The 21,514-nt window shown below is 39.8% G+C and overlaps 1 protein-coding gene across 8 annotated transcripts in view; it reads left to right on the forward strand.

Annotated features, from left to right (window-relative positions):
* The window catches only part of TMEM135 (transmembrane protein 135), a 271,951-nt gene that overhangs the window by 30,088 nt on the left and 220,349 nt on the right, over positions 1–21,514 (forward strand). For 2 of the 8 annotated variants that reach the window (XM_032488840.1, XM_032488846.1), the window contains 3 exons: positions 4,008–4,064; positions 8,860–8,998; positions 20,909–21,067. The gene's annotated coding sequence lies outside the window, so the exon portion shown is untranslated. Of the gene's footprint in view, positions 1–4,007; positions 4,065–8,859; positions 8,999–20,460; positions 20,544–20,654; positions 20,735–20,908; positions 21,068–21,514 lie in introns of all 8 variants that reach the window. The other 6 variants (XM_032488847.1, XM_032488848.1, XM_032488841.1 and 3 more) reach the window with 5 other exon arrangements.

Here is a 21,514-nt window from a genome sequence, read left to right on the forward strand (position 1 = left end):
ACTGCTATGGGAAAGAAGCCCTAATTTCTGTTGTATTTGAATCTTGGAAGATATAGAACTAGAGCTCTGGGAAGCTATCTTCCCTTCACATAGAATCTGAGAGTACAGCTTACACTTGGAAGAGCAGATCCAGAAGCTGGAGAGAGTTGGGGTCCCAGTGAGCCCTTGGATCAAGCCCCATTTGAGGCCAGCACCTTGGTACTTTTCATTATATGAGCTAATAATTTTTGTTTGTTTAAGTCAGTTTGAATGGGCTTTTCTCCCACTTGTTACCAAGAAAGACCCAGTATGTAGCTTATCACTGCCTGTGTGGTGTTTTCTCCCCTAGAAGCATGTTAGCCACAGGGTGCGTGAATCCTTCCACACTTCTTTTTGTGCTCCACCCCCACCAATGCCTAGGATTTTTAAAGTAGTAAGTACTTAAATGCCTGAAGAGTTCAACAGAATTGAATGTGGGCTGATTCTTCCAACAGTCCCTAAAAGTTGCTCCAGAAAAGCTTCCTGTCTATAAGCTCGCTCACTGTCCCTTTTGTGTCTTAATCACAAAAGTAATCTACAAAAGAAGTTTCAAATATTTGATCTTTCTGTTTGTTTGATTTCATGTTAAGCTGGAATTTATGTAAATATGTACTTGGAATGTCACTGCACGCTCCAACGAAACAGCTTGCAAGATGCAGAGCGGGCTGCTCTCTTGGTGGCTCAATAAAATGAAATGCTCATTTTCTGTCCTTTGTAAAAAACTAGTTTTTCTCTGGGGCGTGGCTCCTTTCACACAAAGAAACTGATATCCTCTCAAATAAAAAAAGGGGCAGAGAAATAGGATGGCTTTCTGTTTGTTACTGTGAAAACTTGGCAGCAATCCTGTGCCCAAATGGCCATGAGCTGTTGCTGTTGTGCAAAGTTTAGGAACGCTGTTCTTTCAGGCTGGCTGGGCTCATTAAACAAGAAAGCTACGGACAGAAGGAAGTACTTCCAGAACACACTGAGGAACACCATTAAAGGTTGTGTCATAGCAATGGACAGTTGAAAAATCCTGATTTGCTTGTATTAACAAATGCTGAGATTTTTGTTTCCTACTGAAATGGTTGGGAGAGTGCTCTATGCCATATCTTTAAGATAAAAACCAGAAACACTAGAGGAAATATTGCAAGTTGATCATAATACGATTCCAATTCATCATAACTATAATTACTCAGTATGTGCCAGACGCTGTCCCAAGCATCTTACGCATATCAGTGTTAGGTAGGGACTATCATTATCCCTGTTGTCCAGATATGAAACTGAGGTACAGCATGACACTTAACTTGCTCAAGGTCACACAGGTTGTAATGCAAGATCTAGAAGTCAGACCAGGTAGTATTGCTTCAGAGCTTCTGTTGTTAACCATCAGGCTTTATTGCTTTTCAGACTATTTGCACAGATAAGCTGATAAGCTTGTGGGTATATGGGAATGTGACCTTTGGGGAAAGTCATCTTGCAACATCTATTAAAATTTAAATTACACATACCTTTGACCTAACAATCTAGGAACATGTTCTAGAGAAGAAATAAACTTATACTATAGGGTTTACAGGTGAGAATATTTATTGCAAAATTATCAGTAGGAACTGGAAAATGCCTGAAGGCCCATCAGTAAATGCAGGTAGAATTAACTGTGAACTAATCATCTTTGACAGGTATATTTTGAATGAATTTGTTGACCTAGAGGTATATCCATGATGTATCATTAAATGGGAAAAGCAAAGAACGGAGAACTGTATGTAGTGTGATTGATTTGTATAAAACAAGGATCAAAGAATATCTATATTTGTATGTGGTTTCATGAGAATTGAGTGGCAATAGGATACAGCAGGCTGTTAAGTATTCAGGGGGTGGGGGAAAATGGACACGAGGAAAGGCGAGAAGACAAATACTTAAAAACAACATGGAACAATAAGCATGGTATAATGTCAGGTTAAAATGTCCAATATGAAAGTCCATATGAGTATTACTGCAAATATGTGTAATACTTGAGTAAGCATTTAGGGAAGAGCTAGATGGTAACAAAGACAAGTGTTATATCAAACATTTATCTGATTAAATGACAATTGTGTGGAAAATTTTTTTCTTGGATTTTGTTTATTTTCTAAGATAGATTTTTATAATAAATCATCATTAATGGGAAGAGGGGAAAGGATTTAAACCTTTTTAGGAGAGGAAAAAGTCTGGAACCCAATGGTAAAATTAAGATGAAATTGAATAATGTGGCCAACAGGGTGCAATGCGAACACGGGCTCTGGGAGCTGTGGTGGAGGCGGCACCGCCGAGCGTCATGGGCTGGGAGCCCAAGAGGAAGCAGTCAAGGCAGCACTGAGCTGATATGGGACTAGATGCTGTTGCCACCTTTGCCCACATCCTTTTTCTTGGTGGGGGGAGGTGGTTAGGTTTATTTATTTATTTTCCATGTTCTTGATTTGTGACTTGTTTAGCCTCAAATCACAGCTTCTTGTTCACTCAGCTAGCATTTGCTGAGTGCCTACTGTGTGCCAGGTCAGATGCCTGGTACCTATTCTGTGGTAAGCTTGCTTCTGTCACAGAGGATAAAACAACTGTCTCCTTCCTCCCCCAAATCTTATCTGAGCATGTCTGCCTTCCCCCTCGGCAGAAGAGAAAGGGAACACTTTTTCTTATATTGGGGTGGGGGTAGGCAGTAGACTTTTCACTGGGATCCATGTTTGACTCATAATGGCCCTCTTGAATATCCATGACCCACCATGGCAACATGAGGCTCTCCATAACCTGACCTGTTTGATCTGTCTCCTCTCCTACCACTTCCCACCCTCTATCTAGACCACCATCCCACATTTCTGAGCATCCCCTGGACATAGCATGCTTTTGTAAGCCTCTTTGCCTTTATAATTGCCAGTCACTTCGCCTGGAAAACCTCTACCCATCCTTTAAGAATCAACTCATGTATTACCTCTGAAGCCCTCAGTCACTTTCTTAAAGGATTTATTCCTCCTTTCTGGTCATCAGTACTGGTTGTTGCTGGTCCTTGAGGTCTAGAATAAGTTCAAGAAGTTGGAAATCTGTGAAATAAAGTTCCCATGTGACATTGAGACCCTAAAGACAATGAATCTTATCTGGTTCAGAGCAGATGTGAAAAATCACCTTAGAGATAGGAAAATTCCCAATCCTATAGGATTTGACTGCAACTTGATTGAGGGAAGAAAGAAGTCACAACTCTAAGAGAGATTTTTTTTCAGTTACAAAGCACAGAAAAAGAGTCTTGAGAAGCAAATGTATTTCCCATCCCAGCATTGCCCTAGAGGGAGATACTTATTGCTGGACATACAATTTAAGTTATTTCCAGGTCTAATGACAAGGGGGTCCCTACTATGCTGATGGACACAGGAAGTTATCAATTTCCAGTCCCATCAGCAAGACCATCATTATTGTGAGAAAGATATGACAGAATATCTTAGCCGGGCCCACAAAGCAATATTATAATTACAGCCTTCTTACATAGCTTAATAACAAGGAGCAAATGCATCCTTCAATATAATACTGATATTCCAATGTATCTGACAGTTTTAGTTCTCACTGAAAAATTGTTAAATAATCATTCTGGTGTCTGTTTTTGGTCTCCTGTGCACTTTATTTATCTTGAGTCACCAGCAGGCCTTTACCATCCCTGAGCACTAAACTCATATAGTGTTTGTACTGACAAAGCAGAGGAAGAGGTCTTGGAGTTTGGCGGTCATCAAGACACAGGCCAGCGGTTCTCAGCCTTTACTCCACAGCACCCATGGTGAACGGTGTCCGTGTGAACGGTTCCCCTTCGTAGTCCAAGGCTTATGTGACTTCCCAGTGTGCTGGCTCTAATTCCGTTTTTTTCTTTTCTACTTAAGAAAGCATATCAGAATTCAAGTGAGTACCAGATGGCTGTGCAGTTGCCATGGAAACCTTGAATCTGCTCTAATTTTTTTTAAAGTAAATGACTCTTTCTCTCTCTCTCTTTTTTTCAGCAGCCCCACCCTAGTCTGTCTAGTTTTGAGGATGCAGTCTATAAAGTCCTTTAGTAGGTAAGTGGCATGATTATATTTGTATTTTAGGAATACAAAATGGCAGCTATGTAGAAAGCTACTGCAGTATTGAGCAAGAGCTAATGATGACCTAAATCATGGTTGTGGCAGTGAGGATGGAGAAGAAAGGATAGATTTGAGAAATGTTTAGGAGTCGAATGAATAGAATGATGGGGTATTGGGGTGGAGGGACTGATAAGAGAGAGGGAGAAGTGATAGATAAAGTCAGTTTGCTTGAATGACTGGGGAAATAGTAATACTACTAACAGAAAAAAGACCACAGGATAAGGAGCTCGTTGGGATGGGAGAGGACATATTTCACAATATATTCGCTCAGTCTGAGGTTCCCAAGGGAAATTCCAATGTCAAGCAAGATGTCAAAAATACAGGTCTAGAGATTTTGATAGAAGTATCAATAGAAGTTTAAAGGTAATTGGATTATAAGTGACCAAAGTCAAGGGAGTAGTGTACAAGGTGAAAAAGAAAAACAGGTGAAGGGTTAAATCTGAGAATAGTAATACCTAAGGGCTGACCAATGAAGGAAGAAGATAGGTAAGAAATTTGAGAAGAGGGATGTTGCGACCAGGAGAATGGATTGTCATGGAAACCAAGAGAGGAGAAAATTCCAAAAAGAAGAGAGTGTGTGAGGATGTCAAATACCCCAGAGAAAACAGGAGAAACAATGAAAAATAGGCATTGGCCTTGGCAATAAGGAAGTCATTGAAGATTTTTAAAAGAACATGCAGAGTGTGTGGAGCATGGGCCCTGGGGTGCAGTGGGTTCCAGTGTGGATATGAAATAAGGAGTAAAAGGGAGCAGAGAGGAGTTTGGTGATGAAGGAAATAATTATAAATAGGATAGCTACTATTGATTGAATGCTTATTCTGTGCAGGCACAGTGCCTGACATATAACTTCTCATTTCATTTTACAAACTGTATACAATTATAATAGAAACACACTTTGGAAGTTAAGTGAGTTGCTGAAGATCACTCAACTAATAGGTTGTAAACAAACATGGTTCCAACCTAGTGCTGACTGACCCAAAGCCCAAGATCTTAACCACCACACTGAAGCCAGAAGATAAGGCAGGGCCAAAGGGTACTCTTGTTTATCTGGTTATAAAATTATAAATGGAATGCTTCTTCTGAAACGATAGATTTCATTTTTAATAACGAAAATTACACACACACACACACACACACACACAAAATCAGAAGGAAACAGTTTCCTTAATTGTCACTTGGATCTCATGTCTGGAATCAATTGATAATTAACTACTTCAGTTCTTTCAATATCAAAACTTTGCACTCATCCAGATGGCTGGTCAGTCATTAACACAAGCTGAGCACGTATCCTGCAGGATGGGGAACTTGCAGTGGAGTTAAAACACCAGCTTCAGCCTTCTGGACCTTCGAGGAAAAGCAGCAGGGGAAATACAGAACAGCAGGGAGGGAGAGTTCCAGATCTATCTCGGTATTTCTGACCTGTAGTAGAGGCAGCCCAGAAAGGTGTTTTGGTTATAGTGTCCCTCCAGGGAGTCAGGCCCTTTCTTGAGTTGGCCTAGAGTCTGTTTCACTTTGGGACTCAATCTGAAAAGACTTGAACTCTCAAATTTATTTTAAAAAGATGCCTTGGTCTCATGGATCCCCCATCGTGGGCCAGCTATGTGCCAAATGCTCTGAGCTGATGATGATAATAGAGAAGATAAAGCCCTTATGACCTCATTTACCATCCCAGAATCCAAATATAATCATCTCTTTAACTTTTTCAGTTAACTGCTCTACCCTATATGCCTTCATTAGCAGAAAGTCCAGTATCTCTCTCCCCTGAGTTATTTAAGAATTCAAAACATTTCCTCAATCCAGAGGGTTATAACTCACTTCCAAAAGCCAGGCTGAGAGAAAAATCAAAGTTTCTTTGTTCTGCTTCTGTCATCCTGTGTCCCTGCTGCTCCTTTATAGTCTGCTGGGCTTGTCTCCTGCTGAGGTAAAACTATCGCTGGTCCAGATCCTGCCCTGGCCACGTGATGCACCAAGGCTTGCCTTCAGGGTTCAGCTCCTCGGCTCACTTGGTGTGCACTCCATGTGTTCTGTCATTGCTTCCCAGTGGCATCCACAGAAAGCTTTGCTGGCCCCACCCTTTGACGACAGCCCTTCTCGTATGGCAGTGCTTCTCTAGGGCTCTTCATCTTCTTTCCTGCCAGCAGATCTCAGTGAGCACCATCCCAATCCATTTAAGATCCAATAACCTTGAACCTCAAAGAGGAAAGTGTCAGAGCCCCTTTCCTTTCCTCTTCCTAGGGCTGCCTCCTTGCACAACTCCAGGGACACCATCCGTATTGTATTCAGGAGTGGTATCCCTGGGAGCGCATCATCAGAGTATATACATCCATCATAATAGACTGCAATACAAATGGTGCTCCCTGGAGTTGTGAACTGCGCACTAAACCCCTATGCCAGCTTTCTCCAAGGGGAATGGGAAAGAACAGATATTTCAAGACTAAGACATTCTATTATTCCCTCCTTCCAAGAAGTAGTAGGTCTCTTGTAGTTGCATAAATAAAAACAGTCATTCAGGTGACTCTTGCAAAACAAATGAGATTGGCTTCAAGATGATTCTCTGAAGCTTTTTTTTAAAATATGCTTTAAATAAACTAAGATTTCTGTTCCCCCAGGCACCCCGTTACATAAATAATAGTAGCTATCCTTTATTCAGCTGATAGGGCACTGATGCTTTACATGCATTATCTCATCTTGTAGAAGAATTCTGAGTCTAATAATGGAGCTAAAATGTACAGAAATTATAGTCTAAGGTAGAATATGAAAAAAATTACATGAGTGAGGTAAGTGCAAATCATCGAGAGAGCTCAGTGAAGGGAGGGATTATTTCCAGCTGGGGAAGCTCATTCCATCCACATTCGGCACACAATTATTGCGTGCCTCTTATATCCTGGTCTTGAGAGTCTCACAGACCATGGGGGAAAGGAGAAGGAAACAAAGCATCTGGACAGTGTGATATCATTTGATAACTGCAGTCTGGCCAGCAGGGAAGACTCCTTGGAAGAGGAGGCACGTGAGCTACAAGCACTGAAGGTTTGGGGGCCTTCTGAACAGACAAGGTTGGGGATCCCTGATATCCCAGGGTTGCACCTGGATTTCATTACAACCCCATCTTCTAGAAGAGAAAGTGAAACAAGCGGTTGTTAACTTCCCCATTCAATTCTCCTCCGAGGCCCTAATTTTGAAGCCGTTAATGGTAACCAGTCCTTCCTCTGTGCAACTGGCTTTTCTCCCACTGAAGATTGCGCTGCACTTTTCCCCACTTAACTCCGTTCAGTTGGTGACCTCCTTTCCAATTTACCAATTCTGATTCACATCCTCCATCTTTTCTCCCACTGAGAAGAAACAACCAACTTTTGGATTTCCAAGCCTCCTGGAAAAAGGCCAAAGTTCCATAAACTCTAGAATATTATTGTGTGAGTTAAAATATTCACATGGTATCAACTGTGCAGTTACTCCAATGTTTATTTTGGAAAATATTACCTTTGGAAAATGGGAAGCATTCCAGGGCATTTTCTTACCTTGAAATATCAGTAGACACAAGGGTATTTTGAGATCATTTTTTTGCTCAAAAGGTAGCAAACAATCTGTACAATTAGACACATAAAATTGCCTTAAATAATGTTAGTTAAGGGCTCTGGGGCTTAAAAAATGCCCATAGAATATTTGTGGAGAAATGTGGGGCAAAAGGCTGCAATTCTAACTCACTGAAGCAACTTTCAAAATGCCTTTGAGTTAAATCCTAGCTGGAGCTTATTGAACACTTCTTTTCCAATGACTGATGATTAGACCTTGCTCAATTGCACAGTTTCCAAGGGCTTACATACTTCAAACTCCATCCCTCTGGCTACAGGAGGCAATGCAGTCTACAGCCCCAGTGGGAACTACAGCTAAACCTAAGGGTCTGAGGGGCCTGTTTACCTTTCCCTCTCTCTCCTCTTCTCCCCACGTGTTTCCCCTCGGCGTGGTCATGCAGTGCAAAAGCCACAAGAGAAGGGTGTCAGTGGGTCAGCTGTCCCAGGGAGATCTTACTGACACATCTCTGTCTTTAACGTGGTGCAATTCCCGGTGACTATCATATGTTTGCAGGGTGAGGCTGGAGGGCCGAGAGGAGACAAAGCCTGGAGTGATGGCTGGTTGCAGTCCTTCTTGTGTGTTTTCTCAAGCTTTGAAATTTATAATACCTGAAACTTAACATTGTCTATGATCGCATTTATGAGAAAGAAAACACAACGTGTATATGCGTGAGTGTGTGTGTGTGTAAATGAATAAAGAAAAAGTAGGACATACACTAACAGACAGCAATAGTTAGCTCTGGGAAAGGAAGTGCCATTAGATAGGTGTAGGTGATTTACACATATCACTGTTTTTCCATTAACAATTTATTCAAATTTATAAAGAAAAATGATTTAAATTTTTTAAAAAATTTAGAAGAATTAAATATTTTGATGTACTATTTTAGAAAGCTAGCTAAAACATGTTGTTAAAATAGCAAGTTTAAAGTGGTAAGTATCATAAGTTCGATTTAGGGGAAAAATGGAAATATCCCCACACATAATTGGTAGTATACGCATAGAAAGGAAAAAAAAAGAGGAAAAAACAATAAATTATTGTGGTGATTATTTTGGGGAGATGGAATACTTTGGGAGATGGAGACGGGGATTTTAACTTTCTAGATTGTGTAGTTTTGAGAATATTTACATTTTTAAATATTAGCATGTGTTGATTTTTCTAGCACACAAATTGGCTGAGCAGTATTATGCCCTTGTTTACTTGATATTCCCCTCAGAAGACTGCCTGGCTGGCATAAATGGACCAACATGTAACACCACATTGACAGATCTGAACAGCAAACTCACATCCCACCCCAAATGGTAAGGTTCGTGGGAGGTTCTCATGTTTAATAAGGTCCTAGTTTTCATACCTGTACCTGCCTCAAACAAGCAATTCCTTCTGCTACAAGCTCCCTTCTTCCTCTTCTTCTCCTGGTAAACTCCTATTCGTCCTTTAAAACACAGCTCAACCATTAATTTTCCCCAACTCCCCAAATAGAATTAGTGATTTCTACTTTGCATTTCCATATACCTCTATTTCCACAAGTTATTTTGTGTATTCTAGGTCTGTTTTCCAACCCGTCTCCTCTTCTGAATTGTTAGCTCCTCAGAACAGGAATAGTATCTTCTTATTTTTTTAAATATATCTGTCTCAGGGCTTAATATCGTGAGCAATACTTAGTAAGTGTTCCATTAAAATGGTTTGCTTCCTTAGCATGCCCTAGTGTAAGAGTTTTAAATCCAGAGGACCCCAAACATGGCTATGATCAGAATCTCCTGGGGGAGCACTTACAAACACAGGTACTGACACCCAACTAGAGCTATTCTCAACTCAGATCTCCCAGACAGTTCTTCTGCTTCCTCTCCCCACTCCCCTTCCCATTGTTTTCCTTCCTGAACAATTCAGTCCAAAGCCATTAACTGGCTCTGAACAAAGTAGGCATCCCACATGATGGTGGGGGGATGGAGACCCAGCACAGGGCGGGTGACGAAGCCCAAGCTGCGTGAGGAGGGTATCTGGGTGGGAGGGTGACGTGGCTTGGATGTCAGAGCCTGGGCAGAGCGACGCGGGCATTTACACAGCAGGGGGTGCACAGGTGGCCTGGGATGGAGTGTCAGAGCCTGAGTCAGAAGGGTGTCCCCGTGAGATGTTCAAGCAAGATGAAGGGTGTCTCATTGTAGCATTTTTCTGCTTAGACAGAGCACCAGTGCCCCAGAGGGGTAAGGAGAGTATCTGCATGGGTGTTAGGGGACTAGGGTGAGAAAAGATTTAGAAAATAAGTAAATTTATCAATGGGAAGTCTCTTACTGTCAGAGAATTACAAATACGGAACAGAAGAAAACTAGAATGAATATTATGTCAGATTAGAATTGGAGACTCTCATGGTTTCCAACATAGGAATAGATACAGAAATAAATACAGGTGTAAATAGTGTGAATTATAAATATATATGAATTAATTTTTCTTTTATCTATCTATCTATCTATGTATCTATCTATCTATCCATCCATCTAATACTTAGCTGTTTACTCAAAGTGCTTGGGAGCAGCAACACACAAGGAGCAAAGAGCATGCTTAGCCTCTCGATTTCTAAAAGGAACCTGAGTTCTTTGCAGGCTCTACTGATTCCAGTGCTGTGACAGTGAAAGTAAAAAAATGAACCTGGATATCTTGTGCCAAAAAAAACAGGAGTGTTCAAAGGATAACAGGGACATGTCTAAGGAGGACATGAGCCAGCTTGAAGAAGATCCCACTGGCCATAGCTGGGACAATCTGAGCATCAAAATAAGTAATGATAGTAGTGGGTTATAACCCACTGTATAAAACTGGAATCTATGAGTATATCGTGGTATAAATTAATAAATGAATAATTTTAAATTTTGAGGAAGAATCAGATATTTACATAATCTTGAGGTTCTCTCTCATAAAAAAAAATTAGTAATTACAAAGAGTAGAAGAATGACTTCCTAGTGGACAGCCTGGCAGATAGCACCATAAACAAATGATCAAAGTGCCCATACTGGTAATGGGACAAATCTAAAGTGTACCAACTGATAGGATGTGATGAGAAGACCATGACATCACTTCTATGAAATTTCTTCCTAATTATGAGAAAACTTAAGACAAGCAATTTGAAGGTCATTCTACAAAATAGATGGACTGTAATTTTGAAATGTCAAGGTTGTAAAAATCAAGGAGAGACTGAGAAACTGTTTTCAGTGTAAGAGGCATGACATAGTACAGCACATAATTCCCTGCTCTTTTACTTTAAGGACAATTTTTGAGAACAATTTGCAAAACTTGACTGGGGTCTGAGGAGTAGAGGATGGTGACATATTGATGCTAATTTTCCTTATTTTGATGGGTTTTCTTTGGCGATATAATAGAATGTCCTTGCTTGTGGGAAATACTAAAGGATTTGGGAGTGCTAGGACTCCATGTCAACAACTAAGACTTGATTCAGAAAAAAGAAGTTATTTGTACTCTTCTTGCAACTTTGTTGTAAGTTTGAGACTATTTCCAATTAAAAAGTGAAAAGAAAATTCCCAGAGAGGTCCAAGGCATCTCTGTTGGAGCAAAAGCTTCCCCGGTGATTCCAGCTTTCTATGTTGGAAACTACTGGGTTAAACAATGTGAGTGGATCCTTATTAACTTGGATGTTCCTTCTTCACGTGGGCTTCTTTGTCCTATAAGAGTGCTTGGGAAAAATATAGAGTCCTAGGTCCAACCTGAAGCCCTCTGGATCAGAATTTAAGAAAGTAAAGCCTGGATAGTTTTATTTCTGATAAGTAGCCCTTAGGATCAGAGAAGTTTGGGAAACATTAAAATTCATCATAGAGGTCATTGAACCTTTTGTCCAAGGCATGCAGGTATGTCAGTTAGTATCAAAATAATGAATGATATCTGTGCACCAAGGAAGAGTAGGTGGCCAGAGCAAGCTTTCTAAATCCCAAGGAAGGACCTTTGGTGTCCAGGGGTCAACATAAAACTGCTGTCAGGAGAGTGATGGCCCTGGAGATTGCCTACATAGTCACTTTAGCTCAGAGCATTAAAGAGTCTGTTGTCTGAGAGAGGAATGAAAATAGCACTTCTGTATTTTTATGGTTGAACAGGAAAGTCAGCTGGCCTCTGGTGGGACCCCAGGACTGGAAGAGCAGTGGTTTTGCAGTCTGAGTGCTGTGATGACGTGATTGGTGCTGGGGCTGGAAAAATAGTTGTGTGTGATAGAAAGGACTGAGCACTAAATGCCGCAGACTGGGAGATCCAGTGAGGGCCATTCTCTGTTGATCGGGAGAATGGAGTCTCTCATGAAGTCACCCTCCATGAAGCTACCATGCCGGCCTGTGCAGTGAGCTGGACCAGCATCTGATAGTGCCTGGCCAACAGTGTGGGACCAACTTTCAACAGAGTACCTTGAGGCATCAAGGACTAGCAAGGATGCTTGGATACCAGGGCTTATCTTGGTTTGAAGTAGAAGTCAGATGGACTTCCTAATTGGACAGTGTACACCCTCTAGGGCTCCCAGAGGATCTAGAAGAAGGGAAAGCAGCCCTAAGAAAGTGACACCAGATTCCGTACTAACCTAGCATGAGGGGGCTCAAGTCATTTTTTCTCTTTAATTAGGAGAATTGAATAAGTGATCCTAATTCTACCTTGAGCATTAAGGAGCAATTTATAGCAGCTAGTTTCAGTGGATCCACTTTGATTTCTCCCGTACTGCTTGGCACATGCTGGAGTCCAGTACATGACTGCTAATAAATGGATAAACAGCATATGATCAACATGATTTCCACAAATTTGGTTGGGAACCTCTTTTAGGCCTGCTTTTATGTTCTGCAAACCTTATGGTAAATAAGTTACTAAAATACAAAGACTGTATTTTGTAGAGTATTCCAGATGCATATATCCAGTCTCCCAGACCTCACCAGACTATGATTAAAAATGAGGTCAGGTTTACCTTGTAATGTCCAAAGGTGGTGGCTCAAGCTTTCATCTTACCTGGTGACAGGAAGTCTGAGTCTTTTATGAGGCTCTTCTCCACATGGAAGTCTTTACTCTCCCCAGAGGCTCAGGTCCTCCGCAAACCCATACTGCCCCCACCACCCACGTGCTTCCGGATTGTTCGGCACAGCTCCACCACTGTCACCTCTCACCTCCCGCCACCCCACGACTTCAGCCACCATAGCCTCACTGGCCTCAAAGGAAGGCTTTTCTTCCTTTGACTAAATATTCCCAAAGGTGGACACAGACTGTTCCTTTCATCTCCGGTAGCATGACCAGGACTAGAGTGCAACATTTAGCAAAATTTTATGGAAAGGTTAAGGATAAGAGAAAGGAATGATGAAACTGGCAACTTTTTAAATGGCTACACAAAGCACAGGCTGTGTCAGGGCCGCGGAGGTGACTTCCTGCCCAGTTCCCAGGCTTGGCTCCCTGGCAGGGGCTGCTTATCTGCTCCCTTCGGGAGTGACCTCCAGTGAGTTCACCCTGACGAACGTTCAGGCCCGGATCTCCAGAGGCCCTGGGAGAAGACCAGAGCTCTCCGCGAAGTCTCTCCGGTCTCAAGCCTGCCCCCCACCCCCGCTTCCTGTCCACTTCCTCTGAGGAAACTCCAGCCCTCCCCAACTCGTGGGGTCAGTCTGCTCCTATGGCCGCTGTGAGAGCATGACATAAAAGCAAAATATCCGAGAGACGACATTGCCCGAGTCTGTGTTTGAGTATTTCCACGTGTGAGATAATGGCAGGCCAGTCTTTTGTACTAAGCCTAGACCAGTCCCATTCCTTTTTATGGCATTTAATCCACATGAAGTGAGAAACCAGAACTGTACCTTCCCTATAGTCCTAAAGCCCTCAGTCCCCGTCTCCTGTGAGAGGCTGTTCAAACAGGAAGCCAAGCATCTCTACTAAAATAAACACTCCCATGCAGGCTAAGGGACTCCACACTTGCACCTTAAAGGAAGTATTTCTCCAAAGGCATCTTAAACTACAGAGATGTCGCTCCACCCATAATAAAGGCAACTTTTGATATTATGACGCAGAAAAGTTTAGGTCTTTGGAGTTGGAGCTCTCAAACCTCCATTCCAGAAAAGGGTTTGGTTCAATATTAGTATATCTAACCTTGTCTGTTTAGATCATTTCCCCCAAACCAAAACTACCCTTGAAAAAAAACTGCTTAAAGATCTGAAATTACAAAGTTTAAGCCCACCCCCCTGACCCCGGCTTTAAAAATCTCAGACCCATTTTTGTTAAGAGCTCTGGTTACAAGCACCATGTGCCAGTCCACCCCTGGAGATCTCGGCTTTTCCCAAGGGCCTCACTCCCGAAGGGGAGTCAGGCTCCAAGGTGAGCGTGGAAGGGAAACTGCTGCTTCCTTCCAGGGGCCACAGCCCTTTCCCTGCCACATAAATATGGAACTAATTTTGATTTCTTTTTCTTGAACCGTAGATACCTGGCTTGTCAACAGTCATTCAAAAAGAATTTTATAAAGGTTAAAGAATTAGAGTTAGCCCAGTTGTGAAATTGAGACTCTTTAGGGATTCAATTTCTGTAGTCATAGGTCATGCAGAATTAAATGAATTTGGAGGTGTGGATTTTAGTGGGTTTAGGTTGTGGAGATTGTCAACTCAGATAAACTGAAGCAAAAGGTGGATTTTCTCAATACTGTTCTCAATAGGCTTTAAGTATAATTAACAACAGCTGGCAAGAGCTCAGGTCTATTTCCATTTATATTGGCCACTAGCCCAAACAAGAAAAATGGATTTTTGCCAATCATAAAGCTAAAAACCATCAATAGGGAATGCCGTTTTTAATTTCAAAACCGCAAGAGGACATGTAGCATACAGAAAGGAGTCCGAGAGAACTTTCCATTCTTTTCTCTCGGCTTCAGCTCCACTCATTCAAGTTTATTTATTGCCTATGTGTCAGGTCTTGAAGTTGCTTTCAGGGAGTGGCAGGAAACACTGTTAATGAAAGTGTTAAAATGAAACGCCTGTTCTCAGTTGATAACGGAGGTGTGAACCATGCACTGTTGAAGCACAAAGAAGAGCAACTAACTCTGCCTGGAAAGCTTCACAGAGAAGATGCGTTTGAAGCTGACCTTGAAAGATGAGTAGAAAGAAGGTCACTAAAAGAAGGGCCAAGGAATTCAATATTTGATGCTGATCCTTCTTACTGCACTGACTATAAATTCCATGTGGTTGGGCTTGATCTTGTTCATTGTTGTGTGCCTGGCGCCTAGCTCAGCACCCGGCACGCAGCAAATGTTCTAAAATATTAGCTGACCCGATTGACGGAAAATATCTTTGGCAGAGAGAACCACATGTACAATAACAAATAAACAACACAGTGATTTTTCTAGACTGCGATTTATCGTATCAGCACCATTAGCTTCTGGAAAGGAAAGAGACATCTCCTAAGATAGCTCAAAAGAGCAAGCACTGGAGAGGAAGCCACAACCTGAGTTCTAGTCCCAGCCCTATTATTAACAAGTTTCCTGACTGAATCAGTGATTATCCTGCACCACCCTCAGTTTTCTCACTTGTAAAACAACCTTGGAAGGGTTTATGATTACAACATTACATTTTCTAAAAAATGGAAACAATTAATAGAAGGGGAAAATGTAGCACTGCATCTTTTCCTTCTTTTTCTAAATGCAAAATTAACACAAGCTTCCCAGCTTTCAGATGGCAGGCGGAGTGCGTACTGGTCATCTCTTCCTCCCTCGCCAAAATTGCAGGACTGATAAAAACAGGTTCATAAACATTTAAAAACAAGAAGGAACTTTCTTTCGATTCAAAGCTGTGATCAAGTGGGAAACCAGAGCGATGAGCTGAGGCTCCTGCTGCCTCAAAGTGTTGCTCTTTGTCACATGCTGCCTGACTGGGGGCCTTCTGGTTCTCTCTAATCTAACCAAAGAGATGAAGAGATAGAAAAAATTGAAACTGAGAGGAAAGATTAGAGGCACTGAAGATAAGAGGCATGGAGAACGTATCATCAATCTAACGCAGGTGTTTTTAAAACGTTTTATGCTGTGGATCTCTCTTCAGCAGCTTAGTGAAGATGATGGATCCCTTCTGTCTCAAGTCTGGTCCAGCTGCTGTAACAAAATACCACAGTCGGGGTGGCTTTTAACAACAGAAATTTATTTCTCATAGTTCTGAGGCTGGGTAGTCCAAGATCAAGGTGCTGGCATGGTCGTGTTCTGGTGAGGGCTATTTTCTTGGTCTATAGCCAGTGCCCTCTTGCTGTGCCCTCACATGGTGGAAGGGGTGAGGGAGCTCTCTGAGGCCTCTTTATAAGGGCACTAATCCCATTCATGAGGGCTCCACCCTCCTGACCCAAGCACTTCCCAAAGGCTCCACCTCCTGATACCATCACGTTGGGCATTAGAATTTCAATATGTGACTTTTGGGGGGACACAAACATTTAGGCCATAGCACCTTCTCAGACTAATACCTTCAAGTGCATAAAATAAAATATATAAGAAATCAATTATATTGAAATGCAGTTATCAAAATATTAAAATTTTGTCATTTATTAACATATTAATGAATTAAATAAGATGTGACAGCCAGTTTATTATCATTTTTGAGGTATCTGCCCCAATTGTAATATAATATGAATATATCTATGATTTCTGTTGGTGATAATGTCACAGATATTACCAGTATTGCTTGTGGGGTTTTTTTTGCCTATATGCAAATAGGGGAAAATGTTATGATTCAGTTAGAGGTTAATGAAAATTAAAATGTAATAGTTTTTTTCATCCAAGTTTATGGATTCCCCTGAGTTCTCTTCACAGACCTCAGATTAAAAAACTCTGGTCTACTAGAATTTCCAGACTTCCCCAAAACAGAGGAAATGTGATTCTTTAATTTTTTAGAACTAAAAAAAGATGTGATAACTCAGATGAATAGAGTTCACTAAATTCTAGCAGAATAATAAAAAAAATGAAATAAAGAAACATGGCTGAACATGGAAGCAACCTAAATGTCCATTGACAGATGAATGGATAAAGATGTGGGGTGTGCACACACACACACACACACACACACACACACACACACACACACACACACACAATGGAATATTACTCAGCCATAAAAATGAAATAATGCCATTTGCAGCAATATGAATGTACCTAGAGATTATCATACTAAGTGAAGTAAGTCAGACAAAGACAAATAAAATATGATATCACTTATGTGTGGAATCTAAAAAAATGATACACATGAAGTTACAAAACAGAAATAGACTCACAGACATAGAAAACAAACTTATAGTTACCAAAGGAGAAAGGGAGGGACAAATTAGAAACTTGGAATTAACAGATACACATTACTATTTATAAAATAGATAAACAACAAGGACCACTATATAGCACAGGGAACTCTATTCAATATCTTGTAAGAACCTATAATGGAAAAAATCTGAAAAAAAAAAAATAGGTATATATAGATATATATGCATGACTGAATCACTTTGTTATATACCTGAAACATTGTAAGTCAACTATACTTAAAAAAAAACAAACAAAAAAAACCAAACACATGACTGAAACATATGGTGAAAATATGAGCAATAAAGAGGAAACCCTAAAAACTACCAGAGTAGAAAGACGACCTACAAAGGAAGAAAAACCAAATAACCCTGGATACCTGATTAGCAACATTCTATGCAAGAAAACAATGCAGAAATATTTTTTAAATACTGAGGGGAAATTTAATTTGAATCTACAATTTTATTCATAACCAAATTATCAGTAGTTTGAGGTAGAGTGTAAGTAAATTAATGCCATTTTTGGACATACAAAGACTTAGAACAATTAGCACTCATAACCTAAAATAAACTATCAAGAAAAAAAATCCAGAAGGAAGTGTTGGAAGGCAAGTATAATGTACACTAAGTGGGAAAAGTATTAAATAATATAGTAGTGCAAAAAATAAAAAGTGAAATAGCTCTGTCCTGACCCCTTTATGTGTTGTGTATTCTCCTATACCTTTTTCAAAGCCAGTGTAAACATGTACACAAATACAGATATAAAAGATATTTTTTATTCTTTCAACAATGAGCTCACTCTATATAAAACAGTTTGTAGGTTTTTCCCACATTCAATGTAATGTCATGCACATCCATCAATCTTGGTCCATGCAGATCTATCTTATACTTTATCTGCATTCCATAATAGAGATACTCATTTAATGCGTCCCAAATGTGGACATTGAGATGATTTTTAATATTTTGCTCTTGTAAATAAAAGCTCGAAGAATTTTTTTGGTCAGTATTTCTATAGAACAGAGGCCTAGAGTTAGAATTCCTGGGTCAAAGAATATGTGTATTTTAAATGTTCAGAGATCTTGTCAAAATGACTTCTAAAAATATTGATAATTTATACTCAGACTAGAAGTATATGAGACTCAGTGTTTTAAGGAAGGAAATCTTGAACATGAGACTAGACACCAAAACATCACAAAATCTTGAATGAAAGAAGCCAGATGCCAAAATATTAATGTATGCTTCCGTTAATGTAAATTTCAGGAAAAGGCAAACAGAAGCGATGAGGGTAGAAGTCAGAATTGCAGTTACTTCTGTTTGCAGGTACATTAACTGGGAAGGGGCACAAGAGAGCCCTCTGGCGTGATGGAAATATTCTTTTTTAAAAATAGTTGTCTCAGGAGTGAAGGCAAATGTAAAAATTCATCAAGCTGTACACATAAATATTTTTGCACATTACTGTGTACAACGATTGAAAGTTATACACAAAAAAATCAAACAAGCAAAAAAAAAAAAAAAAAAGTGACCACTGAAAGCCCAGTAAAGATAAAGGAAACTTTAACCTTGAAACACTAGCTGGAGGAAAGTTGCCCTGAAGTGGTGGCCCACTTGCTTTGGACTTGGTGTGAGCACAAAACCCCTGAGATTTAGGGGTGTATTTGGTATCACAGCATAGCCTAACCTTTCTTGGCTAATACAGTACTCATCATCCACAAACTGCCAAGGTCAGAAACATGGTTTGGTCAGCACACCAAGGGAGGTCTGCCTCTCATAGGCTAAGTGACACAAAACATGCTCATAAATGAATGTGTAAATGAAACTGCCAGTTTATTAAATGAAAGGGAGAGGAAAAAAGCCCTATCATTCTAACTAGGATATCTAGTGTGTTACCATGATCAAGCCCATTCTCTCAAGACAGACCTGCACAGAAAGTCAAACCGTAATAAAAATTTGGTGCATGTGTTCTGAGAGTATTAATTAGATGAGCCAAATGTTTAATGCCATCCTTTCAACAGAGCTTATGAATCCATTTCATAGTAAAGACAGCTTTGTCAGTGGGTCCCTAGGGAATACCTCAGGTCCCTAGACTGCAGTTTTCACTCCCCTGGGCACATACCTGAATTGCCTCAAGGAGTCCCCTCTCCCCTGATCCCCCACCACCCCACTTTTTGCTTTCAATCCTATTAGCTTTTCTTGTGGGGCATGTTATTGCATTTTGTCTTATTTTTTTAGATAGATGTATCTGGTCTCTGAAGCATTCTTTTTTATATATCTACTCCTAACTATGTAGTTATGTATTTTTCCTTTCAAAGAACAATCATAAATCTTTTACTTTCAAATTCTTTGGTGAAAGTAGTAGGAGTTTGAGGTGGGGGAGAATGGTGTCCTAACCATAGTCTCCAAGTACTTATAACATCCAAACTAATACAGACACTAGGAATTCTGTACAGTGTATCTGAATATTTCATAAGGTTTATGGGAGCATTTTATAGAATTCTTGAAGGCTTGATGGACAGTGAAGAAATTGTTCTTAGAGTTTGGAGAAAAGGGGATTCCTGTTATGTACCTATTATATAGTGGAGGGAAGTTTGGCAACACTGTTACTTGCTGAATTGTGGAATATGGAAAATATCTTCAACAAATTGGTACATTTGGTTAAAGAAACTTCCAGGCAGAATGTTGATAGTATCAAATGATTTTTTTTTTTTATTTAACTAAGTGTGAAAAGACACAGATAGAGATGAGATAAAACAACTATTCAATTTTTAGGCAGAATTTAGAGAAAATATAAAAAATCTAGGGTCTTTAGGTTAAAAAATAAAGATGTTTTTCATTCCTAGCCTCTCCAGAGGGCTAAAAAGTAAGGAATTGCTTTAAGGCAAAGGCTACAGCCAGGGTAGACTCTCTTTTAAGACTGTAGAAAGAGTTAAGAATGTTCTTTCTAGATCTTCTCAGCTTGATAAGAGGGCTTCTAAATATTTTAAGGCAATTTCCAACAGTTTCCTGACAGCTTAAGATGGAAAGTGTCTGTCTCAAAGAAATTTGTGAGTGGTTATAATTTGATCTATAAGAATCCCCCAAATTTTTAAAGAGAATTGTATTGGCAGAAGCAATACCTGTTTAGACTGAAAGAGCCTAAGTAGCTCTCAATATAGCAATGCTCAATTTTTATATGGGCAAAAATTTATATTTACATCTTAAAAGCTGAATATTTTAAACTAAGTGATGTGGAAAAAAATGTGAGGTAATGTTGCAATCAAAATTGGTAGAGAATCAGAATCATATGTTGCTATCTTGAAAAGCTTGCCTACTAACAACAAAGAGAAACTGTTTCTGAATATTGCTGGAATTAGGCGGTACCACGGTGTCATGCTTAGTTTGAGCCATGCTTTGTCATTATGCTATGACTTATACGTGTTTGTACAATGACTGCCTGTAAAGCTGAACAATTTAGTGTGGTTACATTTTCTGCATGAGATCTTAAATGCTATTCCATTCTTTTTCAAAGACATCTTTAAAGTCAGGATCTTGCAAGAACAATGTGAGTAAGGCATGTCTTCAAAGCCTTTGAATTCAGTGACAGATTGTCAGGTTAGTTTCCTTCATTCACTGTGTATCTTCTTTGAAGAAACACTTTGTTTCACCTTATTGATGAACCCTAAAGGTTTTTTTTTTTTTTAATTTATATTTTTTATGGAAAAGAAGCAACAATGAAAGATCAAGAGAGTATCCAGTCACACTACTGCTCATATACAACCTAAAAGAATAAATGATCCATGCAGGTACAATGTGTAACATTACTCTTAAAATTAATGGCAACATTGTAAGAAACTTTTCTTTTGAATAACAGCCTTATGTATCTTATAATGACATATAAAAAGGAATTTACAAATGTAAACTACTGACTTACTACAAACTGCTCCTTTTTGCAATTTTTTTTTTTTTTCATCCTAAAGGACAGACCATCTTCCCTGGGAACTTATCAATGCCTCCTTGTTCTGGAATCTCTACAGTAGCATCACCAAACATAGAGAAAACTCTTTCCATTCCTTTGAATCTGAGAACTTGCCTTCAAATCCAACTCACTAGCACTGTCTTCTTTGGCACCTGTGACAGTAAGTGTGTTCTTCCCTTCTCAAATATCTTTAAGCTTCAAGTCTCCATTGAACAGTTAATTACAAGAAATTGCCTGCTTTTAATTGTAATTTAAAAATTTCCTTAGTTATTGGTATGCATTTGCTGTACCATATGGTAAACATAATGTTTATCATTATGCATGCAAACTACATAGCGCTGTTACACTCAAAAAGCAACTGATAATTAGCAATTGTATCAATTGTTTGGTGATTATAACGCTATTCTTTAGATATTGTACATCCTAACATGATAGTCTGTTACTCATATTTGGCATTTTACTTTATTTTAAGTACATGTTAAGAATTTGGGGGTTTATGTGTAACACATTTTATTTTTTTCCCCATTTAAAAATAGGCTCCCATTCAGCGTTTTCTTGAGGATCATCAGATTTTCAGGGGTGGATTATTGAAATGAAGCAGGATAAG

This window comes from Camelus ferus, chromosome 10, assembly GCF_009834535.1.
Source record: "Camelus ferus isolate YT-003-E chromosome 10, BCGSAC_Cfer_1.0, whole genome shotgun sequence".
Taxonomy (NCBI): domain Eukaryota; kingdom Metazoa; phylum Chordata; class Mammalia; order Artiodactyla; family Camelidae; genus Camelus; species Camelus ferus.